The sequence below is a fragment of the Vombatus ursinus genome, unplaced genomic scaffold (assembly GCF_900497805.2).
Source record: "Vombatus ursinus unplaced genomic scaffold, bare-nosed wombat genome assembly UNPS02014832.1, whole genome shotgun sequence".
NCBI lineage: Eukaryota > Metazoa > Chordata > Mammalia > Diprotodontia > Vombatidae > Vombatus > Vombatus ursinus.
In genome coordinates, this window is record NW_020954610.1 from 74,339,161 (window position 1) to 74,354,922 (window position 15,762).

A 15,762-nucleotide genomic window follows, 5' to 3' on the forward strand; every position below is an offset into this window, starting at 1 on the left:
GAATTCTCCTCACAGTTCCAAGGCAGAAAAGAGTTCTTGTGGTCATTTATTAGACCAGAGCACAGACCAGGAAAGGAGTAAACACCTCGCCCTTGATTGTACCACCTTGGAAGAACTGAAAATTTACAGGTCTCTAGAATTATCTCTGAAAACAGCTGCATAAATCCCCCAAAGTTTGGGACAGCACATTCTCCACAATGGAAGCAGACGTCTACCTTAACAAAGAGTTTAAAAGTCAAGTAATTGGCTGGAATCATGAGCAAACAATGCAAAAAAGTCAGACCATATAATATTACTTTGGTGACAAAAAAGATCAAAACATACAACCACAAGAAGGCAACAAAGTCAAAGCTCTCCAAAGTCCAAAACCTCCAAGAAAAATATGAATCAGTCCCAGGCCATGGAAGAGCTCAAAAAGGATTTTGAGAAGCAAGTAAGAGAAGTAGAGGAAAAACTGGGATGCTGTCTTGGGGAGGGGGGAGGGGAGGAAGGTGAAGAAAAATAAAACTCAAAAGCTTAAGGAAGTGAATGTTGAAAAGTAAAAATAAATTAATTTAAAAATTAAAAAAAAGAAAAGAAGAGGTAAAACCATGAAAATGCAGTGTTCATCACCAAGGGAAAGGATGGTTAGTTTTCTTTTCTATTTTACTTACATATATGTAGAGCAATGTTTAGAATATTGTTCTTATCAGCTGGATTTTTGAAATTCAAATGTTTCCTAATAAGATAAATGTTCAGGTCATTGTTAGGGAATTTGTGGCTGCTTGGCAAGTAAGACCAGAGCAGCTAGGTGGGGCAGTGGTTAGAGTACCAAGCCAGGAAGAATCATCTTCCTGAGTTCAAATTCAGCCTCAGATACTTACTAAATGTATGACTCTGGGCAAGCCACTTAAACCTGTTTGCTTCAGTTTTCTCCTCTGTAAAATAAGCAGGAGAAGAAAATGGCAAACCACTCCGGTATCTTTGGCAGGAAAACCTCAAATGGGGTTACAAACAGTTGGACATGATTGAAAATGACTCAAGTAAGACAATGTGGTAGGGACCAGCTAATATTTAGTTATATGGCTGAGGTATGAACGATGTGGTTTCTCCTTCATTCTCAAAGAAAACCATGACATCAGGAAGATGATGACATGACTTGCAAATGAACTGGATTTGAGTGAGGGAGGGCTGTGCAAAGTCACCAGTCTCACTTTCTCCTCCAGAGTCAACTGGGCCCAGTGGTGCAGTGGGGGACCTTGGACTTTTCAAGCTAAGGCCTTTCCCAGTTCTCACTTTTAGTGAGGCCATTACCATTCAGTGAATAGGCCTGTTTGTGAGCCAAGGGATGGCCTCTTTAATTAAAAAAAAAAAAAATCAAACTAGAAGAGGAAGGACCTCATCAGAGTTGCTGGCCAAAAGAGAAACAATTACTATTTACATTCATTCTGAGGCAGGAGGGCCCAAAAAATAACCATTAAGTGGCGCTTGGGCAGGGACCTATTGTTGTACAATCAATGATAGTGAATTGGGTTTAAGGCTTGGTCTTTAAGAAAGAAACCTAGTGAGTATGCTCCAAGATAACTCAGTAGGTTTCAGCTATCAAAATTTACCTTCTTTTGGTAAGGGCATACCCCATGTTGTTGGGAGGATGAGTCTGGTCTTTAGAAATTCTGTCTGCTTTGACCTTATCTCACTACCATGTACTCCATGTATTATTAATGCCTCCTCTCCTCTCCCCTCCCTTCCCCTCCCTTCCCCTCTCTTCCCTCCTATCCACCCCTCTCTTCAGTCTCATGCATTTACTTTCTCAATTTATCAGTGAAAAAATAGTTTTTGAGCATATGCCATATGCTTTAAAGAATAGAGAAATGTAAAAGATTTCTGTGTGGTGCAATGGATGGGGCACTGGATCTGATCCTGACAAGGAACCAATTCTGGGCCCCAGCCACGCAAACTGACTTTCAATCTCACTTTCAATCTATATCCTTCCCTTTCTTCTGAATTTTCCTATTTAAAGGAGGGAGGAACTAAACTGAAGTTAGAAAGTCTAGGTTCCAGCCCCAGCTGTGCCAATTACAGCTGCGCCGGTATGGAGAGACAAGTTGGCCTGAGCCTCAGTTTCTTCATCTGTAAAATGAGGATTAGACTAGATCTTCTGGCTACACACCTATGAGACTATGACTAGTTGAAAGAAGGTGCTGACTTGTAATCAGATTGTGTGGGATAGAGACCACCTACTCAAAATTTGAATCAGTCTTGACAAGAATTTGCAAAAAGGAAAGCTATTTTATTGGTTTTCTCAAGAAAGGGCACTCCTGTGTCGCCTAAGATGGCGCCAGCCAAAGAGTGCAAGAGTGCTTTCTTCAAAATAGGTTTATATATATACTAGCGCAATAGCTCACCCTAACCCCCTTCCCATTGGCCCATTGGGTGAGCCTCAGGGGCACAATCTATTCGTATGAATCTTCCCCAGCAACAAAGAGAACAAAGGAGTACAGAAATTGCAGCATGTTCCCCTTTTTGAGGCCCCATGGTTTCAACAGTCTTCTACACAAGGTCATATAGCTAGAGGATGAAATAAACAGGATACACTATAGTTCAGGAATTTCTGTTTACACAACTAAAGAAGTTGGGGAGGAGAGTCATGTCCTGAGGGGCCTTCACTGGTACTGGTACCCACGTACCACTCAAGGTGAAAAAATAATCTGAGAGTCATTGTATAACTGAGAGGCTCTAGATTGGGCATTAGAAGACCTGGATTCAGATCCCAGTACTTATAGCCAGGTGTTGCTGTTGTTCAGTTATTTCAGTCATGTTCAACTCTTCATGACCCCATGTGGGGTTTTCTTGGCAAATATACTGGAGTAGTTTGCCATTTCCTTCTCCAGTTCATTTTACAGATGAGGAAAATGAGTCAAACAGAATTAAGTGACTTGCCCAGGGTCATACAACTAGCAAGTGTTTGAGGCCAGATTTGAAATCATGAAAATGATTCTTCCTGACTTAAGGGCTATCACCCCATCTATGCCACCACCTAGCTGCCCAGATGCTATTATTAGTCCCATTTAATAGTTGAGGAAACTATCAGGTGACTTGACCAAGGTCACATAGCTAATAAGTGTCTGAGGTCAAATCTGAACTCAAGTCTTTCTGATTCCAGGCCCAGTGCTCTATAGTTGTAGTCACCAGCTACCATACTTACGTACCTTGGTAGATGGTGTTCATGAATTGTTGTAGATAAAAATTTCATCATTCTATGACCAGCCTACTGATGATGAACCTCTCTGAGGCTAGTCCTCATATGAAAGATATATAATCCATTGCAGGAACCATAATTGAAGTTTTCCAGGTTGGTAGGACCTGTTAGATTGTATCCATTCAAAAACCTAAGGCCAGCTCTATATCACAATGCGTTAGCAGAGTTACTATACCAATGGCCAAATCTTCTTCCCAGCATTCCAAGAACATATTTTCCCCCCACTGAGTAGCTAAAGTGAAAGAAGGGCAGAAACTATAACCATTGCCTCAGTTTTCTAGACATTGATTTCCAAAGTATGGGTAATAAGAAAAATGAATTGATGAAATGTTACTTCAAGAGTATCATTGAAAATTGGTGAAATGAGACTTATGCCTATAATATAGAAATGTTCAAAGATTTCCAAAAGATCAGATAGAGAGGCAGTAAAACATCTCAAGAAACCAAATATCTGTGCGAACACCCATAAAACTGAAGGGGCAAGCATGGTAAAGGGGATAAATGGAGGGAGAAATACAAGTAATAGTTATGTAGTGACATATTAAAGACCACACAGACAGATAGACATTCTTAACCTACCTTGCTAATAATTTTATCCTCAAGAAAATACAGAAAAAAATACTACAGGTGAGGGTCTGATATATTTAACATACATATTGAATAAGCAAAAAATATTTTAAGACAAAGAGACATTCCATAATGTCAAAGTGGTCAAAAGGTATGAACAACAGGAGACCAAGGTGGTGGAGTATAGCCAGTAACTCGGGTAACTTCCAACATTCACTCCAAACAACTTTAAAATAAGGCCTCAAATCAAATTCTGGAGTGGCAGAGCCAACAAAAGGTCAGAGTGCGACATTTTTCTGGCCTAAGACAACTTGGGAGGATGGCAGGAGAGGTCTATGACACTGGCGTGGAGGTCATCCCAGAGCACAGCACAGGCTGCAGGAGCACCAGAAGCAGACATCGGATGCCACTGTGACAGTAGCAACAGCAGCTTCAGGAGCTGTCGGCCCAGAGATGTTAAGGGGATCAGATAAATGGTCAGAAAGATATTATAGAGGACACTTTGCCGGCGCTGGGTGCAGGACCTTCATGCATTGATTATATGTCATTCCAGGTTGTAAATTCAGGGCAAAGAAGAACACTAGTGTTTGTGGCCTCATTGAAATAAGGTTCTTTCCATGATGAAGACCACAGCACAGGCCAGGAAAGACGGTGACCACACCTCTCATTGGCTCATATTACCTTGAAAGCACCGAAAACTTAGATGCCCAGTCTAGCTTGAAAAACAGTAGCACAAAAAACCTGAAGCTAGGGACAGTGCCCCCACCACCGTAGGAGCAGAACCCAACTTTAACATAAAGTTCAAAGACAAGAAATAGGCTAGGAAAATGAGCAAACAACAACAACAACAAACCTGATCATAAAAAGCTACTATGCTGACAAAGAAGACCAAGACACAAACTCAAAAGAAGGGAATGATGTTAAAATGCCTACAAGCAAAGCCTCAAAGAAAAATGTGAATTAGATACAGGCTCAACAAGAATTTCAAGAAGAGCTCAAAAAAAAGAGTTTAAAATGAAAATAATAGAGGTAGAGGAAAATTTGGGAGAAGAAATGAGATTTATGTGAGAAAAGTATGAAAAGAGAGTCAGCAACTTTGTAAAAGAGGCACCTAAAAAAAAAATACTGAAGAAAATAACATCTTAAAAAACAGAATTGGCCAAAATGGAAAAAGAGGCATAAAAATCTACTGAAGTGAAGAATTCATTATATAGCCAATTTGGCCAAATGGAAAAAAAGGAACAAAAATTTACTGAAGAAAAGAAATCCTCAAAATGTAGAACTGGACAAGTGGAAAAAGAGGTACAAATAATGCTCTTTGAAGAAAATAATATCTAGAAAATTAGAATTGGGCAAGTGGAAACTAATGACTCTATGAGACATCAAGAAACAAAATAAAGTCAGAAGAAAGAAAAATAGAAGAAAATGTGAAATATATCATTGGAAAAACAACTGACTTGAAAAACAGATCAAGGAGAGGAAATTTAAGTGCTATTAGACTACCAGAAAGCCATGATAAAAAAAAAAGAGAGCTTAGACATCATTTTTCAAGAAATTATCAAGGAAAACTGCCCTGATATCCTAGAACCTATTAAAAGAATATATCCATCACTTCCTGAAAGAAATTCCAAAATGAAAAGTCCCAGGAATGTTATAGCCAAATTCCAGAGTTCCCAGATCAAGGAGAAAACATTGTAAACAACCAGAAAGAAAAAATTCAAATATCATGGATCCATAATCAGGGATCACACAAGATTTAGCAACGTCCAAATTAAAGGACAAGAGGGCTTAGAATATGAAGGGATGATATCTAAAATTTTTTAATTAAGGGATGAGGGAGAAATACACTGGGAGAAAGAAGAGGGAGAGGTAAAATGGGGATGAATTATCTCACATAAAAGAAGGAAGAAAAAGCTTTTACTGTGGAAGAGAAGTGGGGGAGGTCAGGGGAAGTGATTGAACCTTACTCTCATCAGAATTGGCTCAAAGAGGGAATAATACACACATGCAATTGGGTATAGAAATCTATCTTACTCTACAGGGAAGTAGGACGAGAAGGGGATAAGAGAAGGGGAGCGTTCTTAGAAGGGAGAGCAGATTGGAGGAGGAGGTAGAAGAAAAATGCTTTTGAGGAGGGACAGGGTGAAAAGAGAGAGAGAATAGAATAAATGGGGGAGGAATAGGATGGAGGGAAATACAGTTAGCAATAGTAACTGTGAAAAAAAAATTGAAGCAAGTTTCTCTGATAAAGGCCTTGTTTCTCAAATATATAGAGAACTGAATCAAATTTATAAAAATAAGGGCCATTCCCCAATGGATAAATGATCAAAAGATATGAACAGTTTTCACATAAAGTAATCAAAGCTATCTATAGCCAAATGAAAAAATACTCTAACTCACTACTGATTGGAAAAATGCAAATTAAAACAATTCTGTGGTACAACCTCATACCTATTAGGTTGGCTAATAGGACAGAGAAGTTGAAAGACAAATGTTGGAGGGAATGTGGGGAAAAAAAGACATTAATGCTGTGTTGGTGGAGTTGTGAACTGATTCAACCATTCTGTAGAGCAATTTGGAACTATGCCCAAAGGGCTATAAAACTATTATACCCTTTGACCTAGCAATACCATTACTAGGTCTGTATCCCCAAAGAGATAAAAAACAAAAAGGAAAAAGGACCTATATGTACAAAAATATTTATAGCAGCTCATTTCTGGGGGCAAAGAATTAGAAATTGAGGGGATGCCCATCAATTGGGGAATAACTGAACAAGTTGTGGTATGTGATTATGATGGAATACTATTGTCCTATAAGAAATGATGACCAGGATGCTCTCAAAAAACCAAGAAAGACTTGAATGGCTGATGCAAAGTGAAATGTACTGTGTAAAAAGTAATAGCAATATCGTAAGATGATCAGCTGTGAATGACTTAGCTATTCTCAGCAATACAATGAACCAAGACAACTTGAAGGACTTATGATGAAAAATGCTATCCATCACCCGACAAAGAACTCACGGTGTCTGAATACAGATTGAAGCATACTTTTTTTTACTTTCTTTATTTTTCTTGAGTTTTTTTTTGTCTACGTTTTCTTTCACAATATGACTATTATGGATATGGTTGCATGACTACACATATTTAACCTATATGGAATTGCTTGCCTTCTCAATGAGGGGGTGTGGTTAGGGAGGGAGAAGGGGAGAGAATTTGAATGGAAACTACTATCCACACCCAGGAAAAGAGCTATGGAGTCTGACCGCAGATTGAAACATACTATTTTCACCTTTTTGTTTTGTTTTTCTTTCTCTTCGTTTTCCCCTTTTGTTTTGATTCTTCTTTCACAGCTTGACTTATGCAGAAATGTATTTGATATAATTGTACATGTATCGCCTTTATCAGATTACTTGCGTCTTGGGGAGGGAAGAGTGTAAGGAGGGAAGTAGAAGAAATCTGGCCTCAGACACTTACTAGCTGTGTGACCCTGGGCAAGTCACTTACCCCTGTTTGCCTCAGTTTCCTCATTTGTAAAATGAGTCAGAGACAGAATGGCAAACTACTCCAGTATCTTTGCCAAGAAAACCTGAAATGGGGTCGTGAAAAGTCAGACATGACTGCAACGACTCAACAACGACAAAAAGCATCTGACAAAATTTCTTACCCCATACGTGTGGACAAGATATAAATGTAGGCTAAATGAGTGTACATTTAGGTAATTCAGATATAAATAAACAACTACCCCAAAATTAATGAATCAACATCAGCATGGAGGAAAAAAATCTCTATTGTAGTTTAATAGGAGCTCTCTTTCTGCTCATTTCTCTGCTCATTTTTATCAATGACTTAAATGAAGGCATATATAACACATTCACCAAATTTGCAAATTACTTGAAGCTGAAAGGGGTAGCCTATATGTTTTTAAAGAAATAAAATTTTAATTTCTTTTTATATCATTCCCATTTCTCTATGTATCACCTACTACAAGAAGCCTTTCCCAATCCCCATTAATGCTAGTGTTTTCCCTCTGTTGATTATCTCCAGTTTATCCTTCTTTGTATCTTGTTTGTACTAGTTTGTATATTGTCTTCCCCATCAGACCATTATTTGAGAGTAGAGACTACTCTTTGCCTTTCTTTATCTCCAATGCTTAGTACAGGACTTGGCACATAGTAGGCATGTCATAGATGCTTACTAGCTTGTTGACTTCACTTGTTCACTTACTTTTCTTTCTCTTTCCCCTTCCCTCCCAGAGAAGCCAGACCTTATAATAAAGAATTAAAGGCAGGCAGTTCAACAAAACCAATCAACATGTTGGAAAAGTTTGACATTACACAGTGTTCCACTTCCATAGTCCCCTACCACTACAGATAAATAGAAAAGTACCCTTTCATATATTTTCTTTGGAGTTATGCTTGTTTATTATAATTTAATAGCAGTTTGAATTATTTTATTGCTCTTTCCAATTATATTTTTGTTGTCATATTTTTTTCTGATTCTGCCTACTTCACAGTTCATGTAAGTCTTTCTATGCTTCTTTACATGTTCATCAAATCCATTATTTCTTTTTTAAAATTTAATTTTATTTTTAATTTATGGAATAAAACAAGCCTTTCCACAACATAGTATAATAAAAAAAGATTATTGCATATGAAACTGCAAATCTATTATGTAAAACTTGCTATTCCTTTTAAATATATAATTAAGTTATCAAGTAAATTTCTTTTTTATCATTTTTTTCTTCCTTCCTCCACCCCCCACCCTAGAAATCACATTAGACACAAATAGTTATATAGATTTAGATATAGATATAGATACAGATATAGATATAGACACACATATATATGTAATCATTCTATACATACTTCTATTTATCAGTTCTTTCTCTGGATGCAGATAGTGTCTTTCTTCATATAGTTAATCTGGGTATTTATAATAGTCCAAATGACTTATTCATTCAAAGTCATTCTTAAAACAATATTACTGGTACTATATACGATGTTCTCTTGGTTCTACTCACCTTGATCTTCATTATTTCGTGCAAGTTTTTCCATGTTTTTCTAAAATCATTGAGCTCATCATTTGTTATATCACTTCCATCACAATCACATACCACAAGTTGTTCAGCCTGTTCAGTATTATTCCATTACATACACATTCCATATCTTGTTTATCCAATCTCTAATCATAGGGCATCTTCTTTGTTTCCAGTTCTTTGCCACTCCAAGATGTGATATTACAAGCATTTTGTAGTATTGTTAATATCTTTTTTTAAAAAAAAATTTGTGGATCCTAAAGCAATCTTAACAGGCTAGAAAAATGGTCCCTATCTAATAAGATAAAATTTAACAGAGATAAATATAAAGTCATGGTCCCATTGAATCTAGAGTTATCTTGTACTTAGTTTCAAAAATTCAACATCCCCCATGGACACAATGATAAACAGAAGTACCTGTTTTAGTGGACTATGAGGCAACAGTGTGATGTGACAGTCAAAAAACACTAAATAGACTTTAGATGGCAGTCACAGAAATAAAGTGTACAGAATAAGGGAGCTTCTAGTCCTGCTGTACTCTGATCATATTTGGATCATTCCCTTAATTGCTGGATACCACATTTGAGAAAGCACATTGACAAACTGGGACATTCAGAGGAGGGCAACAAGAATTAGGAATGTTGTCCTTGGAGAAGAAAAAATTTAGAGGGGAATGTCGCAACTGTCTCCAAATATTTGAAGGTTTTTCATGTGGAGGAGGGATTAAACTTGTTCAGTTTGGCCTCAGAGGGCTGGTGATAGGACTGATGGGTAAAAGTGATAGGGAGTCATGTTGCAATTCAATGTAATGAAAATTTTCCTAAGAGAACTATCCCCAAGTGGGATGGGATGCTTGGGAAAGTAATGAATTTCCTCTCAATGGAGATATTCAAGCAAAGTCTGGAAGTCTATTTGTCAGGAATGTTGCAGAAGAGATTTCTGTTCATATCTGAGCAAAGGCACAGATCTTAGAGATTAGATCAAGACTCAAGTCCCTTCCTAATCTGAGATTCTATGATTCTGGACCTGTACTTTCTTTCTATGGTTCTCTCTGTGGAGGAGATAAACTTTTGGTTTATAACTACCTTTTTTTTTTTTTTCCTGAGGGAGGAATCCTCACCCAGTAGTTACAGGGTGATTATTTTGAATTGGACAATTTGCAAATTTCTGGTGAGTTCCACAGTACCACAGGCAAAACAAACAAAAACATAACACTAATAAAAGAAACAAACAAAAAACTACTAGTTACGTATATGGCCTCACTTCCTACTCACGCAGTCCTCGATTCCATTGCTCTGCTGAAACTGATCTCTTCAAGGTTACCAGTGATCTCACAATTACTAAACCCGATGGTATCTTCTCAGTCCTCATCATCCTCCTTCAGCTCCCATACTGCTGACCACTCTCTCCTCCTGGGTACTCACTTTCAGAGTTGAAAACCAAAATGTCAATAATATTATTCTCTCCGTTTCTCGTCCCATCTGTTTGATTCTTTCTCATTCTCATTTAAGGAATTATTTGTCCCTGTCCCCTAAGGTTCTGCTCCAAGCTCTCCACTCTTCTCTCAGCTCCCACTATTGATGATTTCGTGAGTTCCCACAAGTTCTATCAACAAGTAACTCCCATATCTACACATTCCATCTCCCATATCTAATCTCTTTTCTGAACTCTAGGTTCACCATTATCAACTGCCTCTAACAAAAATCTGTCACAGGCATTTCAAATGTAATGTGCTCAAAATAGAACTTATCTTTCCTTCTAAAACTGCCCATTCTTTAAATTTCCCCTAGTTTTGTTGAGGATATGACTATCCTTGCAGTCACTAAGGTTCACAAGTTCAGTTACCCTTGACCCTTCCCTCTCCTTTCACATCCAATCCCTTGCCATGTCTTAACAGTTCTACTTCTATGACGTATCTCATATCTGTCCCCTTCACTCCATTCCCACAGCCACCAGATTAGCTCAGGTTCTCACCACCTTTCATATGGACTTCCTAATTGGACTCCTGGCTTCCACTGCCCCCCTTTGCCAACTTCCGTGAAGCTGCAGTTAACCTAGCCTTTGAGCATGTCCAGTATGTCTAATATGGAGCTTGGTGCATCCCCACCACATGGGAGGGAGTAGCTTCTTTCATTGGCTGCCTGCACCTCTAAAGCTGTTGAGATCATGCTTGTCTCTCTCTTTCTGCCCTTTTTTAGGCTCTTCTTCTAGCTGTTTTGACCAACATGGATGTCATGAACTGAACTGTTGAAAGGGGAAGGATCCTTTTCTTCTGGTTTCCCTTTTTCACCTGGAAATAGATCCAAAAGTGTTTGTTTCTGCTTTGTATTATTTGTCCTCAGTTTTAGGTGCTAGGGGTGACTACACAGGATGGGATAAGGCGGGTGGTGTTTGACCTTGGTGATCTTGGAGCCTGAAGCCAGGGCGCTTGGGGCTCAAACCTCAAAGGAGCTTTGGACTTGGAACTGGGACTGGGCTCTATGGGAAATGAGCTAAATTATAAACCTAATCCCCTTCCCCTCCCCAGAGACTGCGGTGGTACATGAGGGAGCAGGACTACGCCTCCCACATTTTAGGGGGAGAGTGTTTGGATATTTGTGATTATGCCTTCTGCAGTGAATATTTCTTAGTAAAAACTCCACAGTATTACACTGGCAAAATAATTGTCCTAAAGTACAAAGTTTACCAAGTCACCTTCTGATCCATTAGGGGGTTTTCTATAGTCTCCAGGATACAATACAGACTCTTTGCATTGCCCTTTAGCATTTTTGAGTCTTAATCCAGTTCTACTTTTCTAGGCTTCCTTCATATTATTTATTCATCTTTATACATTCTAAGTCCTGGAAAAATAGGTCTATTTACTGTCCCTCAAATCTAACATTCCATCTCCTATCTTTGCCTTTGCACGGGCTAGAATTTACTTCTTTCTCATTTCTGAATCCTAGAAGCCTTAACTTCTGTCAAGGCTCAGGTCATGTACCTCTTCACATGGAAAGCCTATCCTGACTCCCCTAGTTGGTAGCTGTACCTTTGCATTGGTAGAGGACATGGATGTTTTCAAGGCTTCCAGTCTACAGTTTGGTAAAAATGTATCCAGTAAAGACCTTGCTTACAAAACAGGCAAATTTGATTCAAGGAAACATTGTACAATTGTGTGTTGTGGTGAGTGGCCATCAAGATTACTCAGTTATTAGAGAATCTGTACCTGGTAATGAGAACCCCTCATCAAGTACTATTGATTGGGTAATAGGGCCAGAGAGTGCCTACTAATTGTAAAGAGGAAACATTGGAAGAACTTTTTGAAATGTCATGTACTTCTTGGGGAAATGTAAGTTATTAAGAAAGCTTACAGGAAAGAAGATTACACAGCAACGGCTTTGGGTATATTCTGTAAGGATAATGGGGCCTTCCCAGCTCCCTAGAGAGATACTTAGCAAACAGAATACTTCAAAATTAATCCCTAAATCTTCTGTTGCTATCTAAGATCCGCTAAGCCAGTTTGAATCCTTTATGGTGAGACGAGGATGGATTGCCGATGAAGTAAAAGACTTGCTGGGGGTGTTGGGAATGGGGGTTATGGGAAGAAGGCAGAGAAATGCCATCCTGCACAGCCATTGGACGAGGGCCAATGGCAGCAAGGGCTGCAGCTGTGGACCCAGCTATCAGTCAAACAGTACATCCAAAATGGGCTGTTCATTTTCAGAGTAGCATTGCTTACTTCCCTTTGGAGAAACCCTTTGAGTCCTGGCTGAGGCATGCTTCAGAGGTGATATACATATTGCAGGAAATGGATGCATAGAAATAAGAGGCTCCTAAAGAAGCTCAGGGGACCTGTCTGTAATGCTGTACGTACCCTCAAAATACAGTGCTGTAAAGTCATAGTACCCACGTCTGTGCTGGTACTGAGAGCCCGGAGGACAGCTAGTCAAATCCATAAAAATTAAGGACTCTGTGGGACAAGCATTGTGCTAAGCAAGGAAGATACAGAAACTAATCAAAATGTTTATGTTCTATAGGTGGACAATGAGAGAGAGAGAGAGAGAGAGAGAGAGGTAGATAGAAAGAGAGATAGAAAGACAGGAAGATAGACAAGTAGACACAGATGGAGAGACAAATAGAAATATAGAGAGAAATATAGGTAGATAGAAAGACAGAGAGATAGAAGAAAGAGATAGAAAGAGAGAGATAGGTAGATAGACAAAAAGTTAGAAAGACAGAAAGATAGATAGGTAGACAGACAAATAGATGAATAGAAATAAAAGACAGATAGATAAAAATCCAAGGTAATTATAAGAGGGTGAGGTTCCTAGGAGAGAGAAAGGGCTCTGCCTTTGTTTTAAGTTTGGAAAGTCTGCTTCAGAGAAAAATAATCAAAAGGGCAGTGACCTCAGAGTGAGTGACTAAGCTGTTCTGGTCTTGCCCAAATACATCCAGGGGATGTTATACAAAGAAATGCTTAAGGCTGTATTCACAATGGTAATAGGCTCCAAGGTGGAGACAAAGCTGATAGACAGAGAGAGACTATTCAGAAGCAATACAAGTTGGCTTTGTGTGGTCCCAAGGAACTTCCTCAGGTCTGGGCCACCAAGACCAAAAAAGACGCTGACTCAGATCAACCAAACTGGACTAAAGAAACTCAAGTCAGGCAGAGCAGTGAATAAACCCACTCCCAGAGGAGCAAAGAGGTTTGGAAGTAGAGGTCAGGGTTGGATGTTTCTAGAATAGCAACCAAGAGAGTGCAATGAAACAGGCCAAATTATTTTGCTTCAGTTGTAGGCAAAATAGACACACTCATTGCAGGGTGCTCTCAAGCAAGAAGGGGGACCCTTGAGTTGTGATATGAAGGAAGATAGGGATCTTAAGGATACATGAGAAGGAAATGCATTCCAGACATGGGAGCCCAGTCTCTGAACATCTGCCAATCCAGGCCTCCTGTGCATCAGTTTAGAGGAAGGTCCAAGGCAGTGCCAGTAGAGTGCATCACAGAAGCACTGAGCCCTCCACATCAGAGTTGGACCCAGCGAAAATCAATTTTATAGGTTCTCAAGTGCCTAGTAGAAGGATTGTCTGAGGAAGAAACCATCACAAGAGGCCACTTCCACACATTACAGGATGCCACGATCTCAGAAAAGTAACAATTGCAGGTGACCCAAAAGAAAGGGCAGGGAATGTTTTGGTTTTGGTTCTGCATCCCTAGTCCCTGGGGTATAGTAAGTGCTTACTTAATACTTGCTAGAAGAGCGAATGTGTATTTAAGTATACACACAAGTATATGTGTATATATACATGCATATATGCATATATGCATGTGTGTCTATATACACACACAAACATCTAGTTCTCACTTTCCATATATTGGCATTACTTAATTTGACTCCGCTGGAGGAGGTACAGCCTGTCTCTGTCTCCTATGGAGGACAGCCCCTGCGGCAGCAACATGGGAGCAGCCTGAGGCAGAGGTCCACTACTCTGGTTCTGATGGGAAAGGGGGAAGGCAGAAACAGGCAGTGACACCCCTCTGGTTGTGGGGCCTCAGGCATTGAAGAAGCTTAGGCTGGGGGATGGGGGTGGGGGCATAGAGTCCAAAAGGCATGACTGGAGAAGGAAGTCTGTGGCATGATCCACTTACCCGAAAGCAAGAACTGTGTATATGTATATGTATGTCTGTGCATATATATATATATATATGTGTGTGTGTGTGTGTGTGTGTGTGTGTGTGTGTGTGTGTGTGTGCACGCACATATACATGCAGAGACATGTCCATGTGAATGTATATATGTGTGTACACACATATACACACACACAGCTTGGAGTATTGGACTTAGATTCAGGAAGGAAGTCTTAAATTCAAATCCTGCCTCAAACACTTGTTAATGGTGTGAAAATGGACAAGTCACTTGACCTATCTCAGATTCCATTTTCTTGTCTATGAAATGGAATAAGAGCATCTACCTCATAGGATTGTTGTGAGGATCAAATGAGATAACATGTAAAGTCTTGTGCAAACCTTAAAGCACTTTAAAAATGCTAGCTAATAGGAAGGAAGGAAGGAAAGAAGGAAGGAAGGAAGGAAGGAAGGAAGGAAGGAAGGAAGGAAGGAAGGAAGGAAGGAAGGAAGGAAGGAAGGAAGGAAGGGAGGGAGGAAGGAAGAGAAGGAGGAAGGAAGGAAGGGAGGGAGGAAGGGAGGAAGGAAGAGAAGGAGGAAGGAAGGAAGAGAGGAAGGAAGGGAGGAAAGGAGGAAGAAGGAAGGAAGAAAAAAATCTGTCATGTGTATAAGCAGTCTATAAAATATTACCAATAATTCTTTGCCTGATAAAAGTGACATAGAAAGTATCAAAAACACATATGCTCTGAAAGAGGCATGGTCATATGGTGGGAGTAATGGTTAGCAGGTAGACGGCCCTAAATATACACTGATATTATATAAATATTTTCAACCTCAGAACAATGAATCCAAAAATTTAGGTCAATGCTCTGTGGATAATGTATTAGAGAACGTGAGCAAGAACCATCCAGTTCCCATTCTTTGAATGCCCTGCCTTCTCAATGCCACCTTTCAAAATCTTTGTTTTCCTCCAAAACTCAATTCTTCCATGAAGCCTTTCCTGATGCCCTACACTCTTGCTCCTCAATCAACCTTTGCTATAATTATTTCTGCACATGTTATGTCTCTCTGCTCCACTCCACCTACCGCCTCCCAGTAGAAGGTAAGCTCCTTGAGGGCATGAACTATTTTATTTTCATCTTGGCAACCCCAGGGCCTTTGTACACAATAAGTGTTTGTTGAATGAAATTAAATTCACCTTCTGTGTGTGGAAGGTGAGATATGTCCATAGATCAAGGTATATGCTCCACTTGAAAGAGTCCAAAGCTCTCCAGTGGAGTGCTTAGAATATCACTCTTGTTGAAGTGGAGAGCCCTTC

The 15,762-nt window shown here is 39.4% G+C and overlaps 1 long non-coding RNA gene across 2 annotated transcripts in view; it reads right to left on the reverse strand.

The window, feature by feature from the left end:
* The window catches only part of LOC114025656, a 72,725-nt gene that overhangs the window by 47,927 nt on the left and 9,036 nt on the right, over positions 1 to 15,762 (reverse strand). Inside the window, exon 5 of one of the 2 annotated variants that reach the window (XR_003567058.1) lies at positions 10,114 to 10,262. This is a non-coding gene — a long non-coding RNA (uncharacterized LOC114025656). Of the gene's footprint in view, positions 1 to 10,102; positions 10,263 to 15,762 lie in introns of both variants that reach the window. The other variant, XR_003567057.1, reaches the window with a different exon arrangement.